The sequence below is a fragment of the Phragmites australis genome, chromosome 3, assembly GCF_958298935.1.
Source record: "Phragmites australis chromosome 3, lpPhrAust1.1, whole genome shotgun sequence".
In the NCBI taxonomy this organism is placed as follows: domain Eukaryota; kingdom Viridiplantae; phylum Streptophyta; class Magnoliopsida; order Poales; family Poaceae; genus Phragmites; species Phragmites australis.
Window position 1 is genome coordinate 22,510,553 of NC_084923.1, and position 23,563 is coordinate 22,534,115.

Sequence of the window (23,563 nt, forward strand, 5' to 3'; positions counted from 1 at the left end):
TACCATGTGTCATCCCAGCTCTATAACATGATCTTGTCATGGAGCTCCGGGGTCGCCATCCAGTCTTTGTGACCGAGGAGGTTCCATTGCACATTGTTGCTTTGGAAGCTATACGGTGCCTCCGGGGGTGACATCCACTGGACACTATCTGGCGACAAAGCCTCGGGCATGGCACTTCGGAGGAGGATTACATGACCTCCCGCTTAAATCATCCGCAAAACTTCTTACCCTTCAGGCCATATCTGTAACCACAGCTCCTCTGTTGGCTCCGATGTCTAGCTACCCGTGCTATCGACTGGCCACCATGACGCTTGCTCAACTCACTCTCCATACATGATGTGGCAGTTGCAGTACGCGTAGATGATGATGTCTTTTTCCGTGTCATCTCCTGGTTTGGGGCATATGAAGAAACCTTCGAGTTGTGGTAGCAGGCCCACTCTGGCAACGGAGGTAGCCTAAGCACCTATCCTATTAGCAGTTTTATGATGCTACTAGAATCACCGTTGTAGTCAAACACTATCTAATAGCTTCCCTAGAAGGTCTTGAATCGCATTATGCGACCTGCGAAGGAGCGGACCTATACAATGAAAGTCCGTTCCTCGATCAGTGAGTAAAATGATACTTCACCCGACTCATGGATTTCATCAGTCCAAAGGATCCATGGGGTGAATTGCGCATGCTCTTTGCGCCGTACGTTGTTGCGCTACCTAGAGCAAGTCGCCCTGAAGGACATGAAGTCCCCCTTCGAAGCAATCAGTGATTGCACGAAGGGCCAGTGATGGGAGGTCTGCCCAGTCCATGACTTCCATGCTGTGGTTTCACTAAGTTATCGGAGTTGTTAGCTGGGTGGCAAGTGGCAATATTGGCTGAGTTTTGAATTTTGTTGAGAATGACAGCGGTAAGTTCCTCATTTATATGCGACAGATTGGGCAGATTTTAGTGTGTGAACTGTTGCACATCGCTTGGGGTTCTGCAGCAACTATTGTGGTTTTCCATGGGAGTACAGGCATCCCAACGCACGTGCCGTACACCATTATGGTTTTGTACAATGATGTCGATGCTCTTGAGGGCGTGGGAACCCTACATTTTCGGCGCCACCCCCGCCTCCTCCACTCTGCGCAATGCCGCTCCACGCCGCCTCCTCTGCCCCTCCGCTCCCTCCATTCCATGCCCCTACAGGCTGCCGCCTCCTCGTCCCCTACGCACTACCGCTCCAAGCCACCTCCTCCGCCCCTCTACTCCCTCCACTCCATGCCCCTCGACGCCGCCACCTCCTTCGCCCCTCCACGCCGCCCTATCTAAATCCTTCAATCCCTCCACTCCACTCCACTCTCGACCTTCATCCATGTCCCCGTCGCTATCATTGTTGTCCCTGTCACCGTCGCCATTGTCCTCGTCCCTGTCTTCATTGTCCCCGTTGTTGTCGTCGACCACGGAGGAGGACCCCTTGCCCCCTGCGCCGCCGTCGAGCTTGGCCTGACCTCATCTCTGTCGAGGTATGCCACCCGCTCCCTTCCTTCCTTTCATACCAAATGTTCTAGGGCCACGTGCATTTTCATTATTGATTCTTGAAATGGAGGTGACTAGTAATTAGAATGTGTTAGGTTTTATGGAGGTGACAAGTAATTAGCAATTAGACATTATCTGAGCCTGAAATGAATACCAATGCCTCTACCTGATTTTAGTATGAGTTCAGTGAGTTCAAAACTAATCATTTTTATTAATCACTTTTTTATAGAGGCAATTTGGAATGGACTAGCTTTTTGTGTATGAATGTTTCTATGCTTGATTTTTCACATTCATATTGTTCTTGAATTGCAAAAATTGTTGTGATTCACATGTTCTCATTCTATTATTTTCTATGTTGAGCAATGGTCAATATGATTCTAATGGCACAATGAAGAAATAACTAAATGAACCCTAGCCAACCCCCACAGTTATTAAAGAAAGTAGGAAAGGTCTGTTTATACTTTAAAGATGAGAAATAGGCTCTCCTGGTATTATACGTTGTGGCATTGCCTGATCTTATACCATAGACATGTTCAATACAAATGCTATATTTTTAGGTGCTTCATTCCTTTGATACATGATGGAATTATAGATATGTGCATTGATTGTCATTGTCAACTTTAATAGGGAACTTTGTTGATGTCTCTGGTTGTTAAAATAACCTTTAAGTGATAAACCTTTTGAATGTGTAGTAACTATTTCTTAACCACATCATCAATTGTGCATTGAATTGATATTTGTGTACAATACTTTGTGCTTCTAGTTGTTGTTTATGATGTCTCACATTCTTACTCATTTCCACGATTGTGTTCATGCTACTAAGTTCATCATAATCCATTTGTTTGTAGAATGATCAAACACACTATCTTTGATCTCAGTCCCATAGTCCATGGGGTGATCTAATCCCAATACATATTTCTGTCACAAATGATAGGTTAGGTTTCCATCTGTACTTGAGTTGAATGTTAAAATTATTTAGGGATTTGACGTGAGTGTTACATGTCAATATGTGTGCATTATGTATCATAAGTAAAACGGTTCTTTTTATATTCTAGTGGAGCTTCGTCAGTTTAGTTTTAGTTACAGCACAATACATCTGTTGGCTATCTCTAATCCAGCATAGATGAAGTTGAAACAACAACCCATCTTTTTCTTTGATTGCCATGTAACAGCTATGGGTTTGCTCAGTGACCTTAGGCACCTAGGGGATGGCGTTGTTGCTATGCATGAGTCGATAGTCCGCCAACTTGGTGTCAATTTTGGTAAGGTTGAGTATGTATTTTTTGTTGTTGTGAGGGCCACCACTGTTGACCATTACTGCCTAGTGAATCATGTTCTTTGATCTTTCATCCATAAAGGAAACTTTTCTATTGTTGTCCATGAAAATGGAGATATATTTGTGAATTGCAACACTAGGTTTACTCGTAATCATCAATTGAACAAGGGCAAATGTTTTGGGCCCAAGAATATTGTCTGGTTCAGGATGATAAATGAGGTAGTCAGAATGGAACCAAACCCAGACAACAGTGAGGCGTTTCTTGAAGATAGCTCTTTTGCGATGGTACTGCTAAAACACAGGAAGGATGGTTGTGATGGATCGTCCTCGAAGGCGGTGAAGAAGCCTAAGAAATAGGGTGGCAATCCTTTATTCAATTAGTGTAATCGTAGAACTACTTTTGTCTTTGTATATAGCTGATGGGTGTTAACTTGTGAACTACTTGTGTTTGTATATAGCTTATGTATGCGTGTGAACTACTTTTGTGTTTGTAGATAAACTGTATGAATGTATTATCATTATCTTCTAATTATTTTGGTTATCTTCTAATTGTATGCATGTATTGAGAAGGATTGAGATAACAGCAGTACTATAAATTATTCACTAGGGGGGGGGGGGTTTATCAGACACGGTCCTTAGGTATAGACGTTTTCGATATTGAACTTATCAGAAATGGCTCCATACTGGAACCATATCCAATAATGCCATATCCAATACTGATTTTGAAAAACAAATGCACAAAATATAAATGCAGTGCACAAAATAATGATAACACCGGATTGTCCGCTAGGGATGAAAATGGACGGAAACGATTAGGAAACCCCCTAACCATTTTCACTTTCATATTTTCTCAGCCCGACAGAAACAAAAATGGGGTAGACAGGAATGAGAAAAAACAAAAATAGATGGGAAAAAAGGGGATACAACACCGGTACGGGACGGGATTTTCCCGTTCCTTTTTCATCCCTATCTACAACTGCATAGCTTTACATTCAGCAAATTGCCCCCCTCCCCCCACGTTTTGCTTAATGCTCCGCCCGCGAAAAGCCACCCTGCCAGAAGCCACCCCACCAAAATTCCGTTTTGCATACGTTTTGCTTTACAAAATTTGGTGCGCCAAAAGCCACCTCGCCAGACAACCACCCAAAATGATATGCAAAATGTCTATTTTGTGCCTGCCTTCCCAAAATCTTCCTTGGACGTGCTACACCACAGCAAGGTTTTTTTGGTAAACAACTGAGGGCAATCGACAAAATATAAATCTTCCCCTCGCCACCATCCCATCTTCCCCTTGTTGTTCCCTACCTTGCCTTGTCAAGCATTTCATCTGACACTCTATCTATAGCTAGATCAATTCCCCCATCCCCAATCTTCCCCTCACCGCCATCCCTAATCTTCCCCTCGTTGTTCCTTGCCCTGTCCCCTTCTCCCTCCCAACGACCACTGACGACCAATCCTTCTCCTTCCGAAGACCCCTATGGCACCAGGGCGGAAGGTGCCACCAATTCAACGGAAGTTGGTAGGTTGTAGGTTGACAAAATGAGGTCTCAAATTATGATGAGGAACAATCAAGTGTTGCAAAGACTTGGTATCACTGCATTAGCATCAATAGTTTACAATACATTTCGAAAGAGCAAGGGTAGTGGTCCCAAAGATTCAGGTTCTTTGTATGACCCTCAAGAGACCGAGGACTCTGAACAAGAGGAAGTTGATAAGGTATTAATTTTTCTTTGCATGTGCAAGTCTATTCTATCACTGTTGTAGTGTTATTTCTTATTAGATTTGATTATGCAATTTGTTTAATATGGATTTAATTCTTCTTGTATTTTGCTTATTGAGGCCTCAAAGTTTCTAAGGATCTACCTAACAAGAGTTCCAAGTAAATTGGCAGCATGTTTGTTGGAGGAGCAAGAGCATCAAAGAGAGTGGTGGCACCTAAGCAACAGGAGCAACCTACTAGAGTAACTAGGCAAAAGACAAGAGAATTGACTTCAAATGAGGAATTTTTCCATGGTACGAGTCCAGATCCACAAGAAGTGTCCATCCTAAGCATATCTACTGTCAAACATAATGCATTGATATCTGTTAATTCTCCAACCCAACATGAGGACCAGATCCAGATGAGCGATGAAGGCAAGTGATTATACCTCCTTTGTGCAAGGCAAATATTCTTTACACTATTGCAAATAGCAACTAAATGATTTATGCTAACTCTATGAATGTAATTTTATCAGGTGCACCAACTGCTAGTACATAACAAGGGCAAAGGGGAAGAAGAATGGGGAAAGATCTTGATAGGATAAGCAAATGGTTGTTTAGTAAGATTTCAACCCATATTTTTAAAGGGGAGAGACAGCCGGAGGCACCTATGCAAGCTGCAAAGCTTGCATCAGAGGGTGGGATTATACTTAGGCAACATATACCAATCCTTCCACACTGGAAGGAGTACAAGAAGAACGAGTCTCATCTTACAAACTACATTGGCAAAGTTGTTGTACGTATATCAACTCTTGGCCAAAAGTGAAGTTCATTGTATCCTTTGCATTCTCTTTTCCTAATGTTCATGCTCTTTACTAGGGCCAATTTACCATAGACACCAATAGTAAGGCAATAAGAAATGCATGTGCTGATATGCTAAAGGGTGGACAATGACAGATGAGGTACAGGATGAAAAAATAGTACTTCAATGGTGTACCAGCAAATGAAGTGAGAACAACATCGCCTACGAAGTGTATGACTAACACCCAATGGAGAGAATCGGTGGAGATGTCGTCAAGCTCGAAGCACAAGGTATGAGTCTTGTTCAACTGAGTTTTGGATTTGGATTCCTCCTATGTTACAAATGCTATTTGTCAGTCAGATAGAAATGTGCAACCAAAAAACCATTTTTTCAGAACACTTGAATTTAGCACGAACCGGAACATATGGATTAATGGTTAAGCACAATATTTTATTGCTAAACTGCACACTTTCTGTTTAATGAAATTTGGACATTCTTGGGATGTCACATGCATATATGGCACTGTTGCTTCTAAATGTTGTACCGTATTTTCATGAAAGTGAAATCCTTAGAGTATTTTTTAGTATTTAGTATTTTTATTAGTATATCTTACACAAATGTATCATCTGCATGACAAGTGTATCAAAAACCAATTGAATCGTGAGAATGTCTGGTTTCAACGGCGAACATGCTCTAGGTGCTACATTGCACAGGCCCATGTCATGGTATTCACTAAACAAATGATATTTGTGGTCATTACTCATGAAATCCTGATCATGTTCCAAGCTAACAGTTTGAAATTATCTGCACATCATTTTAGAAGCAAGATAAATATAAATATGTAGAGCCCACCACGATTGATCTTTTCAAGGACTACCATTGCTGCAAGAATATGTGTTTAAGTGAGACAGTAAAGAAAGCTATTGCAAGTCCTTGTTTTCTTTTTTTCTTTTTCTACATGAAGTGCACTTGAAAAAAATCTAAGTACAAGATGCAAGTCTGAGTTGTAATCCTTCTACTGTTTGGCTGATATGGAAGTAATCATGGCTAAACCAGTACAAGATGGATAGGAACCAAAGTCTGCTACTGAAGTTATTTCTCAAGTTATGCAATCAAGTACATTTCTTCAAAATATGAGCCTTCAGTCAGCCTCCAAGAAAAGCTTCAGAGGTGGCATTTCTTCACATGTAGAACATCTTTTAGCTGAACTTGAGACCGAGAAACAAGGAGCAATAGAACTTCGACAACAAATTGATGCTCAGCAGTAAGAGTTGGATACCTTGAAGAAGCATGCACAAGAATCAGAAACATCAATGAAAAACTAGTCAGAAGAGATCGATAGTTTCAAGAAGATAGCACAAGAAACTAATACCTTCCTTCATCAACTGCTAAGCTTCAGTCAGGGTTAGGTCCCTCTACTCCCTAAAATTTATGGATTCTGCTTATTAGATTGATGTAACTCCAACTGTTAGTGAACTGTTGTGGTTTCTATTTCTATGATTTTGAGACTTGGGGGAAAATATATTTTGTGAACTTGTCACAGTTTCATTCTATCAAGGGTCTATGAACATTATTATTGTATTTTGGTCTTTGGGAGCTATGCAATTGTAAATCGTATGAACTATAGGATTAGGGCTTATAAACTAGTGTTGACACTCAAATTTGGCTCGAGTAAAAACTAATGCGAACACCTGATAGTCCGATGATAGATTGTTTTAAATGAAGGATCATCCGGTGAGCTCAAATTATAGTTTACTCTTTGACTTTTAGTTCGGTAAATACTCTGGTGTCATCACCAGATCATCCGACGTATAGAAGATGGAGGAGAGGAGTTGCAGTGGAAGATTATGAATACCAGACAAAGAGCAAAACTCTGGTAGGTCATAGGAACATCCGGTGTTAGAAGGATTTTCTGAAATGCTTCTGAGTAATTGTACAGCGTAAACATAAAACTCCAACGCTAGCATTTTGTTCACACCATTTTATTTGGTGAGAACAAAGCTTGAAGTCTAGGGTTTCTGAAAATTGTGTTCACCGGATAGTTCGGAGATAGCATTTTGTGCCTCAAAATGTGTTTATCAAAATATCGAATTAGGCCTCAAAATGGGTTCAATCAATACCGAATTGAGCCTCAAAATAGGATGAGCCCACATTAATTGGGCTCAACAATCAACATAGACTCAGCAATCACATGGGCCTTTCGCTAAATCGTGATGACAAAATCTATCATAATATTTTGCCACGTCAGATCCATAATTCTTCACAATATTTTGCCACATCAGATCCATATCACTTGGTTGCATAATTTATGACGATTGCTATCCACGTGGCAACACCGTAACCACCAACTTGTGACGCTTTTGTTTCAACAGTGACGATGCATAACATCATAAAAGTAATGACAATACAATATCGTCATAATTTTTATGATGAAAAGGCTTTAATTCATCACTGAATTTGATTAGAGATGCAAGAAAGGTAACAAACAAATTTTCATCATACAACCGTCACAAATTTTATGCCACGATAAATATTCAATAATCAGTGATGAAAGCTTATGGTCACGGAATAGAAAATGTGTTATAGTGTGTTTACATACTAGGGGAACCCTATATTTTTTATTTTTAAAAAACACATCAATAACGGGTCTAGATCCTACCCGTCACTGATATATTGTCACTATACATTAGTGACAGGTCTGGATCCAGACTCGTCACTAATATATAGTCATTACCCGTCACTAATGTGTCCACATTACTGACACGTTTGGAGTGACGAGGATTTTACCCGTCACTAATGAGAGTTATCACCCATCACTAAAAAGTGATTCTAACATAGTGAGCTGAAAACTGTAAACAGCCATTTGGTAGAGCTCCCACTAATTCCACTCTGAAAATTAGTCTGAAAGCTCTACCAAACAGACCCATATTTGAAATTGTATTTGTTTTGGCTTTGCATATATAGCTGCCTGTATCCGTGAGCTAGTAAGAGCAACTCCAAAAGACTAGCTAAATTGCACTATCCATATCTCTATACGGAGGGACATCTAAAAAGATCTCTCCTCTATATCTTTTAGCACTTCTACAAACCATCTATACTTCACCATCCATATTCCACTCTCCTATATTTTAGTCATTTTTTAACCAAACTGTACATAATTGGGGAAGAACTCCTTCATATCCCCTTCTTCCTGTCTTCGCTGCTACCCGTCTCGCTCGAGTCCCGTTGCCCCATCGTGCGAGGTAGACTCCCCAGACATCTGTGCTCCTTCTCACGGCCTTATCATACGAGGGGTCCTTCCCAAATCAACCTCACGCTCCTCGCCTCTTCCACCGTCGCCGAGTTCCACCCAGAAGATGAGCACTACATGGGCGTGCGTGTGTGTCGAGGCATTTGTGGGGGGTGGCTCGCAACGGGGGAAGAGCCAGTTATGAAGGTCTCAGGTAACCTGGATGTAATCGTCACTGTCGAGGTCCACCCGCTCACCGTCGACAAAGACTGCCCAATCCTTCTCCTTCTCCCTACCAGTGGCCCTGTCCGCCCTGCCGCGGCAGCGGGCCACGAGATCCATAAAGATCTCCCGCTCCTTGCCTCGGACGGTCACCCTCAGCGGACCGATTGAACTTGGCGGTGTGTGGTGCTCTACGCAAAAGGAAATAGGGGGAGAAATGGGCGGAGGATGATGGTGCGAGCAAACGATGGAGCGACGGTTGGAGATGGCATGGGGGGAAAGGGATGCCATATTTGGCCTGCGTGAGGTCGAGTATGGAGGGCACTTCAAAATAGCGAGCATGATGGCGTAGCTGTTGGAGACCGGATTTTCACGTCAAAAATAGCGAGCATGATGGCGTCGCTGTTGGAGATAGGATTTTGAGCATTTTAGCTATCAAGTGGGATGGCGGGTGGAGAGATGCTCTAAGACAAGACATGACCAGAGGAGGAGCCGGCCTATATATGCAGCAGCATAGCCCCTCATCATTTAGCTTCATTTAAAATCGTTCATAGTTCTCAGGCATATAATAAGGGAGTAATCCGATATATGGGTGGAACCAACCGCGGCCGACTTGTTCCGTGGTGTAATACCAGTAACAACTACGCATGATATATGTGCCAACCGAACTAATAAGCACCGGCTCGCACAGGGACGAGGCACTCCGTGAGGAGGTCGTCGATCGCCGCAGTGTCGCCCAAGCAGCTGCCGTCCGGCATGGACGGACACGGCGGCCCGGTCCCCCTGATCAGCTGTCCCGGCCCGCCGGTTATGCGGTGCATGCACCGGGCGGAGACCACGGCGAGTATGAGAGCGACTGCATGTGACGAGAAGCAAGTGATGCTTTGCTGTGGAGTTGGCCATTATGTATCGTGTTCGTTTTGAGGACAGATAAAATAATTTGGCCCGATCACGGATCAGCTACACTCTTCAGGTTCATACATTATCGTTGCTGACAGATAGATTTCTCCGATTAAACGACAAAACCAAACTGACATGCCAATATATTACTTCCTCTACTAAACCAAAATATAAGTCCATTTATGATTGTCCCAAGTCAAACGTTTTAATCTTTGACCATCAATTTCTAAGAAGCATACATATTTACAACACAACATTCATGTTTTTAGATTTATTATGAAAAATGCTTTTATAATATATTATTTCTATTATTTTTATAGATATCACTAATCAAAGTGTCATATTAGAGACCGTGTTGATATCGTAATAGACTTATATCTGGGATCATAGGAAGTAGTATTTATTTATCCAAAGCACTGAAGCAAGCAAATGATTCTTTCATTATCTTGATAAAATTTGATGCTATCCGTGGAGAAAATAATACTTAGCGTGATCAGCGTTTGAGTAACACAAACCCAAATGACGACAAGGGATTAGCCTAACCGCACCTCAGCTCAGATAAACAAAGTGAAGGCAACATTTTGTTGCATCAACTTGTTGACCTCAATATGCTTGAAACAAAAAAAGGAAATCCAATAAAAAATGATATTACATTTTACAGCGTGATCAGCGTTTGCAGTTTCTGATGTTCCCACCTGGTTATAATGCGATTATAATGTCAGTGACCACGATCAGTCACTACAAAGGGCAAGCATTTTAAGCAACAATTACAGGTAATGTATAATCTCACCTTCAACTCCGGGTTGTACTAGTTTCTCCATACTTCTCTTTCCTGGGGATAGAGGTCGATTGCTGAATTATAAAGCTTTCGAGCATTTGCAAGGGCATTATGGTCTCCAATCAATGCAAGGTTAGCTTGCAGCTCTATGAAGTACTGGAAGAACTAGAGGCTCGTACGAGGAAAAGCAAGAAATCTGTATTAAATACAGAGGTGTAACATGCCTGCTCTATATTCCAAAAGCGATAACCTAAGGCATTGGTACAACCTAAGGGCATCTCTAATAATTATCTCCAGCTACTATCTTCTATTTCTTCCGATATATTTTTTAAAGATTTTATTTTTAATTTCTCATACTGCATAATACTTAAAGTTATCTTTTATTTTCTTTCTTTTAAAAACTAGCTTTCTAAGATTTCTTTTCACGTGAGCAAGATTTTTCTTTATGTCAGTTTTATCTCCACTTTAACATATTTCTTTTATTTCTGCATACTACAGTAATAAAAGCAAACACACAAGAGGCTATATCAACCGCAGTTGTCGCTTTTATAAGTTCAATGCATGAACAATCGTAATAAAAAAAGGACCATGAGGACACAAAAGACTATAATTCTCTGAACACTGCCCAAACTAGCGAGGCAATATCAACCGCAGTTGTCGCTTTTATAAGTTCAATGCATGAACAATCGTAATAAAAAAGGACCATGAGGACAGAAAAGACTACAATTCTCTGAACACTGCCCAAACAAGCAACCGCCTAGTGCACTCATTACACTACATTGAAAAACGAATTGCAATCCTATCGCAAAATATTCAGTCCAGGCGGAACAAGTTCTTGAACAATGAAAAAAATATTCCATGAGGACAACAATTTCTCACTCCCACCAGCCGAATTTAATGATATCATTGCACATTTCACCAGCTTCTCTAGATAGATCTTTTCATGATAAAACAGTTTTAAGACGTGAAATGCATTGCGAACATGTTAGGAAAAATTAGACACGAGAGACACATATTTTCGTAAAAAACCCTCCAATATGAAAGGAAATAACCACAGTAGACAATCTCAACTATAATGATATATGGTTACATATACAGAGTGACCTATATTTATATGTGTTTTTTTGGATTTGTATCTAACTAGAACTAGACTTTATTTCATTGAGGCATTATCTTTAACAAACCCCTTTGACTCAAAACCCCTATAAATATAAACTTAAAGAAATCCTACCGATTTCTTTTATTTCTGCATGCTACAGTAATAAGAGGAAACACACGAGGCAATATCAACCACAGTTGTCGCTTTTATAAGTTCAATGCATGAACAATCGTAATAAAGAAAAGGACCATGAGGACACAAAAGACTATATTCTCTGAACACTGCCGAAACTAGCGAGGCAATATCAACCGCAGTTGTCACTTCTATAACTTCAATGCATGAACAATCGTAATTAAAAAAAGGACCATGAGGACAGAAAAGACTATAATTCTCTGAACACTGCCCAAACAAGCAACTGCCTAGTGCACTCATTACACTACATTGAAAAACGAATTGCAATCTTGTCGCAAAATATTCAGTCCAGGCGGAACTAGTTCTTGAACAATGAAAAAAATGATCCATGAGGACAACAATTTCTCACTCACTACTTAAAAAACTAGCAAAGAAGATATTATATTAGTGATCAACACGCGTTATTAATATCTTATTAGTGACGAGTCTAATAAGAACGTGTCACTAATATCCTTTTTGATCGGGACCAGATATAGACCCGTCACTAATGAGTGATCATCAGTGATGAGTCGTAACTTAGACTCGTCACTGATGATAATAGTGACGGGTTAAATTGTGACCCGTCACTAATGACTTTGTCTTAGGCCAATCATTAGTGACGGGACAAGTTGTGACCCATCACTAATGATAAAATCATTAGTGACGGATCGTCGTAGATCAGTCATTAGTGACAGATCATAACTTGATCTGTCATTAATAATTCACTCATTAGTGACGGATCGTCCTATGCCAGTCATTAGTGACAAGTTAACTTGTAATCCGTCACTAATGATGGTATTTGCAAATATTTTTATTTTTATTTTATTTGTCTCTTATTTTTTTCTTACCTCAACCGTACTAAAATAGGAACTATTATACATTTCTGCTCAAGTTTGATGTAAAGTGTGACGGCTATGGACACAAACACGCGTTCTAAAAACGGTGCAGTAACTTCCAAGGGTGAGAACTCAATCTTCCAAACCGTTTTTGGTCTAAAAAATTATCCAAAACCGACGGAGTGGGGGAGAAACAGATGTAACTTTTTTTAGATGTCCGTAGAGTCAAATAAACGTCAAAATTAGAGTCTGTATGCAAAAGTTATGCTCGTTTTACCGAATGCACTATGGGTCACCTATCAAATTATAATCCTCGATGAAATATGAAAAAATTAGTCATTAATAACGGTTCATGGTTATGACGCGGCACTAATGACCTTCGGTAAAGAAGGTTAAAAGGATAAACTATCTGGTTTTTATCACAACTATGTGATAGCAGAGGTGGTAAGATGCCTACACACAAGAAAGAGGTCGTGGGTTCGATTCCCATAGATCGCAAACATTGAAAACAATATAAAAAAAGCGTGGCTTGTGAGCCATATGGGATGTGCCTGTGTTGAGATGACTCTGGTGAATTTATTTTGACTTTTTGTGTCTAAAAAATACGAAAAATGTTCATTAGTTATTAGTGACGGGTCAAGATTACAACCAGTCACTAATATTCAGTCAATAGTGATGGGTCACGGTTACGACCCGTCACTAATGACAGAACATTAGTGACAGGTTATCACCTGTCACTAATGACTTATCATTAGTGATGCGATAAAAGTGACAGATACGAGACTGGTCACTAATGCTGATTATCACTCGTCACTAATAACTTCTTTTCACGTAGTGACTCCCACCAGCTGAATTTAATGATAGCATTGCACATTTCACCAGCTTCTCTAGATAGTCTTTTCATGATAAAACAGTTTTGAGACGTGAAATGCATTGCGAACATGTTAGGGAAAATTGGACACGACAGACACATATTTTCGTGAAAAACCCTCCAATACGAAGGGAAAAAAATCACAGGGGACAATCTCAACTATAATGATATATGGTTACATATATAGGGTGACCTATATTTATAGGCAACTTTTGGACTTGTATCCAACCAGGATTAGACTTTATCTAATTGAGGCATTATCTCTAACAACCCCCCCCCCCCCCCCCAACTCAAAACCCCTATAATATACACTTAAAGAAATTGTCTCTGAAATCTTGAAGGGCTGATAAGCACCACGAATACCTACGAAGTCCACAAATACCTGTGGAACATATCAGTTGGAAATATATTTTCCTTCAGTAGTAGAAAGAGCAGTAACAGACTGAGGTAAAGCTTTCCATCTGACAGCTGAATAACATAGAGAAGATATAACTAGAAATAGATATTCTTTTACCAAGATGACTAGCATAATCGGAATCAACAAACCCAATTAATATTTTTCTTTGTCTTCACCTTATTCTTATCAAACATCAAACCAAAATGAGAAGTACCTTTCAAATAATGAAGAATCCACCTAACAACATTCCAATATTCTTTGCCAGGATTATACATAAATCTGCTAACCACAGTACTATCTGCATGAGCTAAATCTGGTCGAGTGCAAATCATAGCATACATGAGATTTCCAACGTGTAAGGAACAAGTGATATATAGTCTTTGTGTCAACGATTTGTGAACCACCAATCTAATGAACTTGTTGAAAAATAGGGGATACTTTTAGTAGGTGAAACACAAGGGGACACATATGGGTTTTTATACAGGTTCGGGTGTCCCTAGCGATAATGATCATATTTCATGTTTGTCATATATTGATATGGGCCTGTTTGTTAAAGGGGTATGTGGCTAGCTAGATGACTTTAAACCTAGTTGACAACTTCCTTGCTCGGTCTTGGTTGGGCTTCTAATGGTTTGTGTAGAGTTGTGTAGACACTCCTCCATAGGGTTCCCTTGCTCTGTATATATATAGGGGTATTGTACGTCTTCTGGAGTCCTTCATGTTCTTGGAGATAAACATTCCAGGTTATGGGACGCCTTGGGTGCCTACGGGTATGTTTCTTTTATCAAGGATCCCTTTCCTGGAGATAAAAATATTCCCCAAGAATTGAGGGAAACCCTAGAGTGTCCAGATATGGTAATTGTCCATTATTCATCATCAAGCCCTCATCAGTATGTGAAATAAGACTTCAACGGATCAAGTATATGGCTAGCAAATATAAGATTTTTGTCCGATAATGTCATCGAGTAGGACTCGGGTCCATGATTAGGGTGAAACATCTAACCGGATTTTCTGACACTCTCAAATAAGCTACTCGGGATTCTGAACAGTTCCAAGTTCTCAAGTGAGTCCCCAAGAAGGTGTTTCATCCAAGTAGATTGTCTAGTCGATCTATAAAAATCATCATGTCCTTGCAAAGGTACAAAGGAGATAAGACTCATCGCTATCCAGGCTCGAAAGTTGAACTGCTACAGCGGAAATTTTGCATAGTGGTGAAAATATTCCCTGTCATAAGCACAGAAGAGTTGATGTACCATCTTTTCGACTGTACCCCGTGCACTAAAAAATCCAACGGATAAAGAAGTGCACCGGGGACCGCCTCTTTTGTCTATGCAAGCCAACTGAAAAGAGGTAGCCTTGATGACCGTGTGTCACTTGGGCGTCCATGGCTCATAATGTGGCTGCGCACGGAATTAATGTTTTGGAAATGAAGCAATACTTCCCTTGACGCATTGGCCTATATAAAGCCCCTGGTGCCAGAGCTTGGCTGCATCAAGTCTGAACTCAATCATTGAACCTCCTCTTTTGCCTGAATACACTCCTTCAACTTCTAACTATTCCCCATCCTCCCCTGAGTACTCACCCCTGACTCTGTCATCGTCTACAACCGAATTTGGATCGGTGGTGGAGGTTATCGACGTCTCGTCCGACTAGGAGGTTGAAGATAAGGTGGTGACTCGTGGCGTCCCTATTAGAGATGGCAAGCCCCCGATGTCTCCAGTCCACAATGAGGTGGACTGGATCATAGTGGACTGGGACCTTCTAGAGGGGGAAATAGAGGAGGAAGAAGTGGCAGCTGGGGCAGATAAGAGGGGGGTGTCCGGTAGCGTCTCCGTTAAAGATGGCAAGACACCTGCCACTTCATCTATCTGTCCTCGTGTTATTTGTGGTTCCTAAAGATATTTTTCCCTTTTTTCAGAAATATGGCATGCATGATAAATTTTGTAATCCTAGTGTATGTGAATCCCTTGATAGGTTATCGAGGAAGGATTCTAGGATTGACTGTCTTAGAATTTCAAGTGCGTGTATGGGCGTAAGTGCCTGAATAGCGGCTTATCTCTATTTTTTTGGCATTGTCTCGAAATAGGTAAAAACATATATTAATAATATGGCAACTAATATTTATAAAATATATCCTAAATACTTGCACATAAAACTTGCGAAGCTGGTCTATATTTCAAGATTTTTTAAGAACTTGACCATCCTCCATAGCTAACCTATACGACCTTGATCGGTTGGATTCGACCACCCAATAGAGACCTTCCCACTTTGGAGATAGTTTGTTGTTGTTTTTCAATCTTTGTACTAGTCGTAGAACCAAATCTTTAGGTTCAAAAGGTCTTTTGCGGATGTTCTAGTCGTAGTAGCACCGGAGAGCTTGCTAGTATTGTGCTAATCTTATCAACACTTGTGTCCTTTTTTCTTCGAGAGTATTGAGATCATCCTGACTTCTCGGGATTTCATCCTTCTTGGCATATAGTTCAACTTGGGGAGAATAGATTTTTTATTTCACATGGCAGCATTGCTTCGGCCCCATAGACTAGGAAGAAAGGCATTTCACTCGCCGCCTTGTTGGACGTCGTTCGAAGTGCCCAGAGTATGTTAGACAACTCGAAAGCCTAGGCTTTAGCTAAAGCGGATAAGCAGTTGTAGACATGGGTTTTGATTCCTTGAAGTACTAGGTCGTTTGCCCGCTCGACATGTCTATTACTTTGTGGATGTGCCACAGACGCAAAATAGACTGTAGAGCCTAGTTCCTCACAGTAATCAATGAACGCCGCCTTGGAGAACTGAGTACCTAGTTCCTTCTTCTTATAAATCCATTTGCAGTTTAAAAAGTTTCTTAACTTTTGAAAGCTCTGCCAAATCCCATGTTTGATTTTTATGAAAGCTCTCAATTTCTTCATTCATAGTTGTTCACCACTTAGAAGAATTTTCACATAAGATAGTTTCATAATAAGAAGAGGGTTCAACGATATCATTAATATCTTTTGTAGCAAGAAGAGCATAACATACCATATCATCAGTGTTATGATATCTACCAGACAACCTAATATCCCTTTGTGTTTTATCTCGAGCAATGCTATGATCAATATTGTCAGAAGATGATGAATCAGATTCTAGCTATGGAGTAGGAGTAATTGAAGAATCATTATCAATGGTAGGTAAAACTACCTCAAATTTTGCATTCCTTGTAACAGCTTCATCAATTTCAGATTCAATTGTGGAAGAACTACCCACATTATCACTACCCGTTGAGAGTAAAATATCTACATTAAAAGTAATATCGGGACTAATGATCAATTTGTAATAATCATAACGCCATAAATAATATCCTTTCACACCATAACCATAACAAAAAAATGGATTTTCTTGCTCTAGGCTCTAATTTTCCAGTGCTAACATTAGCATAAGCAGGACAACCGAATATTCTCAAATTTGAATAATCAACTAGTTTACCTGAACAAACCTCTTCTAGAATTTGAAAGTTAATGATGGAATTTGGATAGTGGTTAATCAAATAACAAGCTGTAGAAAGAGTTTCAGCCCACAACACATGCTTATTCCATAAGCTTTCATTAGAAAGCATGCAATGGGCTCTTTCTAGAAGAGTACGATTCATAGCTCTGCCATGTCATTCTGCTGAGAGGTTCCTAGAACAATCAAATGTCTGGCAATACCATGATTAGCACAAATTTATCAAACTCACCACTGCAAAATTTCAATCCATTGTCAGTTCTAAGTTTCTACCAGTTTGATTTTCCACCAATGCTTTCCACTGATGAAACACTAAAAGAGATTCATTCTTATGTTTCAAGAAATACATCCAAACTTTGCGAGAAAAATCATCAACGGATGTTATAATGTACTCACATCCATCAAGAGAATGAAACGTAGACTTGCACCAAAGATCAGAATGAATATAATCGAGAATACCTTTAGTCTCATGAGTTGCAGTACTAAAACTGACCTCTTTTGTTTGCCAAAAACACAATGCTCATATAAATCAAGTTTGCCAATATTATCTAAATGACTTTTTTTTTTGCATGGGAGAAGCATACCTTTCTCACTTATGTCTCAAGCGCATATGCCAGAGCTTGGTGATGTGAGGATCTGATGCAATAGTAGAAAACAACTGCAATACCTGTAATTGTAGACCCTTGCATGTGATAAAGACTGTTGATTCTTTTGACTTTTAACACAACAAGGTTTCCTTTCCAAATCTTAAGAAGACCATTTTCACAAATATATTTATATCCCAGGGATTCAATAGTGCCCAAAGAAATAAGATTTCTTTTTATTCTGGGAACATGGCGAACATTTGTAAGGGCTAACAGTGCCATCATGTGTTTTAATTTGCATAGAAATAATTCTAGCAATTTCAAGTGGAGACTCATCACCAATCATACCTTCACCAGTACCAACAAGATCATAAGTAGAGAACCACTCTTTATATTGACATATATGAAAAGTGCAAGCCGAATCAATAATCCAAGCAGTTTGATTCCATATACTAGCAGTGTTGATTAGTGCCTCACCATCAAATTTGTTTTCAACAAAATTAACCTCAACAGATTTTTCTTGTTGATATTTATTCTTCTCTTCCTTCTTTTTCAATTAAATGCATTGAGAAATGTCATGAGAGTTTTTCTTCCAATAACGGCAAAAAGTCTAGATTTATGGTCTCTTGATTTAGATCTAGATTTTTATCTAGAAGAACTGCCTTTATGTGATGACCTCTAACAATTAAACCCTCAGCTTTAACTTCAGAATGAGAATCAACATCAAATTTCTCCTTAGACAATAAATTTTATTTAACATTATCAAAACTAAAGGTGTCATGACTGTCATAAAGCATATTTTCCTTGAAATATTTAAAGGTAGCAGGAAAAGAAACCACCAGAACAGTAGTCTTATCCTCATTATCAATTTTCACATCTAATTTCTCAAGATCAATGATAAGTGAATTAAACTCATTAAGATGAGACTGGATATATGTACCTTCTACCATGTGAATTTTTTACAAAGGTTCTTTAAGGCGTAATTTGTTGGAGATACATTTCTTCATGTATAATTCCTCAAATTTCTTCCACAATGTTAAGGCAGTCATCTCATTAATAACTTCACACAGAATATCTATAGATAAAGTGAGTTATGGTGAAAAGTGTTTTTTGGTCCAATTTCTCCCATGTGTCATCTACCATGTTGACCGATTTAGCACCCAAAGCCTTGCAAACACCAACTTGCATGAGAACTGTTTCATCTGAACCTGCCATATGGAGAAACTAATCTTGCCATCGAACTTTTCAATGTCAAATTTAGCGGATCACATGTTGGAGAAAAAAAGTACATATCAAAATATATGATAGGTTCTGAAAAAAACTCCTTGGTACGCTGACTGGGTGCATGTAGCAAGAAATCGCTAGAAATCAAGAGTCTGTGAAAGTCCTGGTGCATTGATATGTGTGCCCATAGCAAAACTAGCTGAAAAACCTGGTATGTAATTCAGGTGCACTTAGCAATTTGGTGAACAGTAGCGGTGCACTTAGCTATGAACAGTGTTGGGCTACCAAAGCAGTATGCAGTAACAGGCCAGGGCAGAGCGGTGCATAGTAACGGGCTAGGTCGAATCGAAACAATATTGGTTGGGGGCGGGCCGGGCTGAACCGAAATAGTACTTGGCTGAGGCTGGCCGGTGGCCGCTTAGGTCTGACATCAACAGTCCAAATCTGCTGTGGCTACTTGAGGTCTTCTACAGTAGAAATACATGTGTTCTGATCCGAGGCACTAAGACGGATATGAGCTCTGGGTGTTGATCGGGTGGACATCGTCGACGATTGCCGGCATGCATGGCGGCAAATTACGACGACGCTGGTGAGAGGCCGGATGGTGACCGGCGAGAGGGCCGATGGTGAGTCGGCGACGACGCGTGGCAAGCGAACATGGCTCTGGGCAGCACACGTATAGGCAAGATCCGATGAACGGCGGCATGGCATCGACGGCAACCCGACCTAAGGACGGCAAACTCTGTTGAGGCTCCGAAGCAAAGACATCTAGCGTGGAAGAAACAGGCGACGCACGGCAACAGAGCAGAATGTGTCCGGTGACATCGCGGCGTCCTAGGACACGCGACGTTGAAGACACCTGCACGGTGAACCTAGGCGGCCCAACAAAGGGTCACGTGCGTAGCATGACGAAGTTCAAATCAGAACCTGACGAACAAGCGAACCCGACGAGTAGAATGGAAACAGAGGGTCTGATACCACTTGTCTCATAAAATTGGACACGAGAGGCACATATTTACGTGAAAAGCCCTCTAATACGAAGGGAAAAAAATCATAGGAGAATCTCAACTATAATGGTATATGGTTACATGTACATGTGTGATCCATATTTATTGATGCCTTTTTGGACTTGTATCCAACTATAACTAGACTTTATCTTTTCGAGGTATTATTTCTAACAGAACAATTTCACACAGTAGAAATAGCAGGGTAAAACCGAATTTTGCCAATACTAGTATAACATGGAAACTATCATCATTGGAAACGACTGAGGCAAGTCTAAGGGACTTACCATATGCCACAATCCCTTAGCCTCAGTTATGGATAACTTTAAAGTACAGTATTAAATAGATCAAACAGAGAACTCAAGTTCTCGTTGCTGAAGGGATAGCTGCCAGTAGCAGTAGCACACGAATTTATCTCCATTTAAGCTCTCAGGCTCCACAAATTTGCAGCATTTGAAAGAGGACCATTGCAAAGCTTTTCTGCAAGATTTTTAGCTTCCTCCAATCTTTCGAGTTTCAAACAAAGTGATACGTATTGGCAAGCAAGATCCTCAGTAAGACACCCACAGGATTCAGCATTTCATAGACTGACAGTATAGATGAAGTGAATTTGAAGCATCAAATTCAGCATCCTGGAATAATGTGATGGAATCTTCTCCGTCAGGGTACAGAACATCCATCTAAAACTTTGCATACAGGAAGTACATTTTTGAAGTTGGCAGCCTTCTGACAGCTTCATCATACACCTATAATCCACAGACTATAAATTTAGAATGTTCACAAAAGGTGTATCGAAACCAGCGTGCAATGTAGCTGATGTATTTTGGTGGAGAAATGGAAAAACTAGCATTGTTGGTCTTAAAATAAAAGGACATGCCTACAAGGCTACTACAAAAGTATTGCTTTAAAGCTTACACAATTTACTGTATGGATTAGTCAAGCTCCAAGATTATAATTGAGAATGGCATTGTAAAAGGCTTTCATAACAAGCTTACACTAGCATTTACCACGTAAATCAATTAGGTAGTAATAGTGCATATACCCACACAAAGTAACAGATACCAAGAATGTGAGCACACCAAACACCACAATAAAATCACTAATCTCTGTAATATATCATTTGACTAGGGCGAATTAACATTGAAAACATTCTATTATGTCAGGACATGGCCAGGGTGCATTCATCAACATGCTTTTTTTCCTCTACCGAAATAGCAAGCAAGGTTGAGTTTCATTGATAATCCATAATGGAGATTACTAGGTATAAAGAAGCGGTGACATAATGCTTTTACCTTAATTGATCTGTTCAACTTATTCGATAAAGCATCCTTTCTATTTGAATTACTGGAACCAGTTAAGTCCTTAAGCTGAAGCCTACCAAACCAATCCCAGTAGTCCTCACTATGGGAGAAATCTTTCTTCAGGTCATCCAGGACCTCTATCTTCAACTCGTCAGAATGTGCCAACTCAACACAATTTAATATCTCCAACAATTTCTTCCTTAAGGTTGAGCTTGATGGAAGAGCTTCCAACGCACCGTGATATATGGTTTGAATGATTAACAGTCCTTGCTGCCAAAAAAGATCTTCCTTCTCCTCTAGAGCAACCCCAGCTGAGCCAGACTGTTCTGGACTTTCACATTGTTCATTCAGTGGCATGAACAGATCTTGTTTTCCTCTTTCCAGTGACCTGCATCGTTATCATTCTTTCACAGCGTTTTCACATCCTCTCCAAGAGCTACCTTTCGAGCCTTAAGCTTGTTAAGATAGGTAAGCTCCATGCGAAGATACTCAATCCACATTTCCTCTGATTCTGGGCATGATTGAGACCACTCTGCATAAGTGCACGTGCTGCAGCAACATTCAGGTTCTGATCAAATTCCCAAACTGCCGCATAGATCCAAAGCCCAGGAACCTTGGGATGGTAGCGAATAGCTTGTGCCATAACCTGTAAATAATAAGACAAGCACAAGGACAACAACATTAATGCCTGCCACCATAAGTAAATTAAGGTCTTCTTTCTCAGCATAGCTCAAATTCAACTTTCCCACAAGATATGAAATACGTGAAGAACGCAGAACGCAGTTTACTTGCTAACTTGTCAGTTGTCACTGAAAATTTTAGTGTATAGCTCCAACTCGTACAAAATCTCTAACAAAAATGTTTCAGTTTTCCCAAAAAATTGATTTTTTAAGAAAAGTTTCAATTTTCCCAAAACGAGAAATGTTCAAATGAGGAGTACTACAACAAACAAAGGCGGAATTCGAACTCAATCAACTTGTACATGAGCTACTGAATGTTAGCAGCTCGTGCACCTCGTTGTATGTTCCTATGCTGAGCGGGAAATCCCCACACCCGAAACGCCTACTAGTAGATCATTGCCACATCAAGATCTCTACAAACAAAAGCTGGTAAATTTACGGATTGCTCTGATAATTCGGCTCAACAAACTAGTGAGGGATTCGATATGGGGATGGTAGGGGTACCTGCTTCATCCTGCCGCGTCGCTTGTCGCGGTAGAACTCGAGGTATCGGAACCAGAGGTCGAGGCCCTCTTTGAACCTGACGGTGGCCATCCGGTAGATGTCGAGCATGCGGAGGGTCCCCGCGACGTCGGAGATGGACTTCTTCCACTTCTTATTCTTCCTTTTCCTCATTCTCCCTCTCCTGTCGTTGTCTTCCTGATGGTGGTCGTGGTCGTCTTCGTCTTCAGCTGCGCGTATGATTGCGCGCTTGCGCAGGTTGCGTTGGGCAGCGAGTCGAGGCGGCGCTCGTAGGCGATGTAGTCCAGGCGGGGTACTGCACAGTGTCCGCCATCCTGCCTAGTTACCTCTCTCTCGCAGGCAAAGCTGGTGGAGGCGGGGGGCAGGGATATGGGAGAGGATCGGAGGGTGCTAGGGTGTTGCAGCGGCGGAGGGAAGAGGAGAGCGGCCACGCCAATGTGGGAGGGAGGCAAGACTGCTTCTCCTTCCGCCGCCGCGGTGGCTGGTGAGGCGGGATGGTGCTGGTGCGGCGTGCTAACAGACGATTGTGAGCGCGCGGGATGGGCCGGCCTGTTACGTCAGGTGCACGCAGATAGTTTTTTTTTACGACTCTTCACCGTTGAATACAGCTGTAGTATCTGAACATAAACGCGCCTACTCAACCCCTACATACGAACCCACTCCACACACACCTAACGCACGCACATGCTAACCCTACAACTACACGCAGCTTGAAGAAAGCGTCCATCCGAAGATCACCAGGATCCATCGAGAATCCTGTAGACGACGAGCACGTCGTAATCCTTTCTGTAGCACCACACCGGAGAAGCTGGAGAAAACAAAATAAATCAGAGCCTCCGTGCGTCACCCAGGCTTCGAGCCCGGGTGGGTTCGGCTCACACCCGAGCCCGGGTGCACGCAGATAGTTGTTGTGCTAGTTCCTTCTCCATCTCCACCTTTGAACGATCATATATCTTTCGGTATCCGTTTACAATTCTATGTGC

The 23,563-nt window shown here is 40.9% G+C and overlaps 2 pseudogenes; one reads left to right on the forward strand and one right to left on the reverse strand.

Moving 5' to 3' along the window:
• The first annotated feature begins 4,677 nt into the window (after window positions 1–4,677).
• On the forward strand, window positions 4,678–6,694 carry LOC133910597 (uncharacterized; annotated as a pseudogene).
• Window positions 6,695–20,241: 13,547 nt separating this feature from the next.
• Window positions 20,242–23,137, reverse strand: LOC133910598 (uncharacterized; annotated as a pseudogene).
• Window positions 23,138–23,563: the final 426 nt, after the last annotated feature.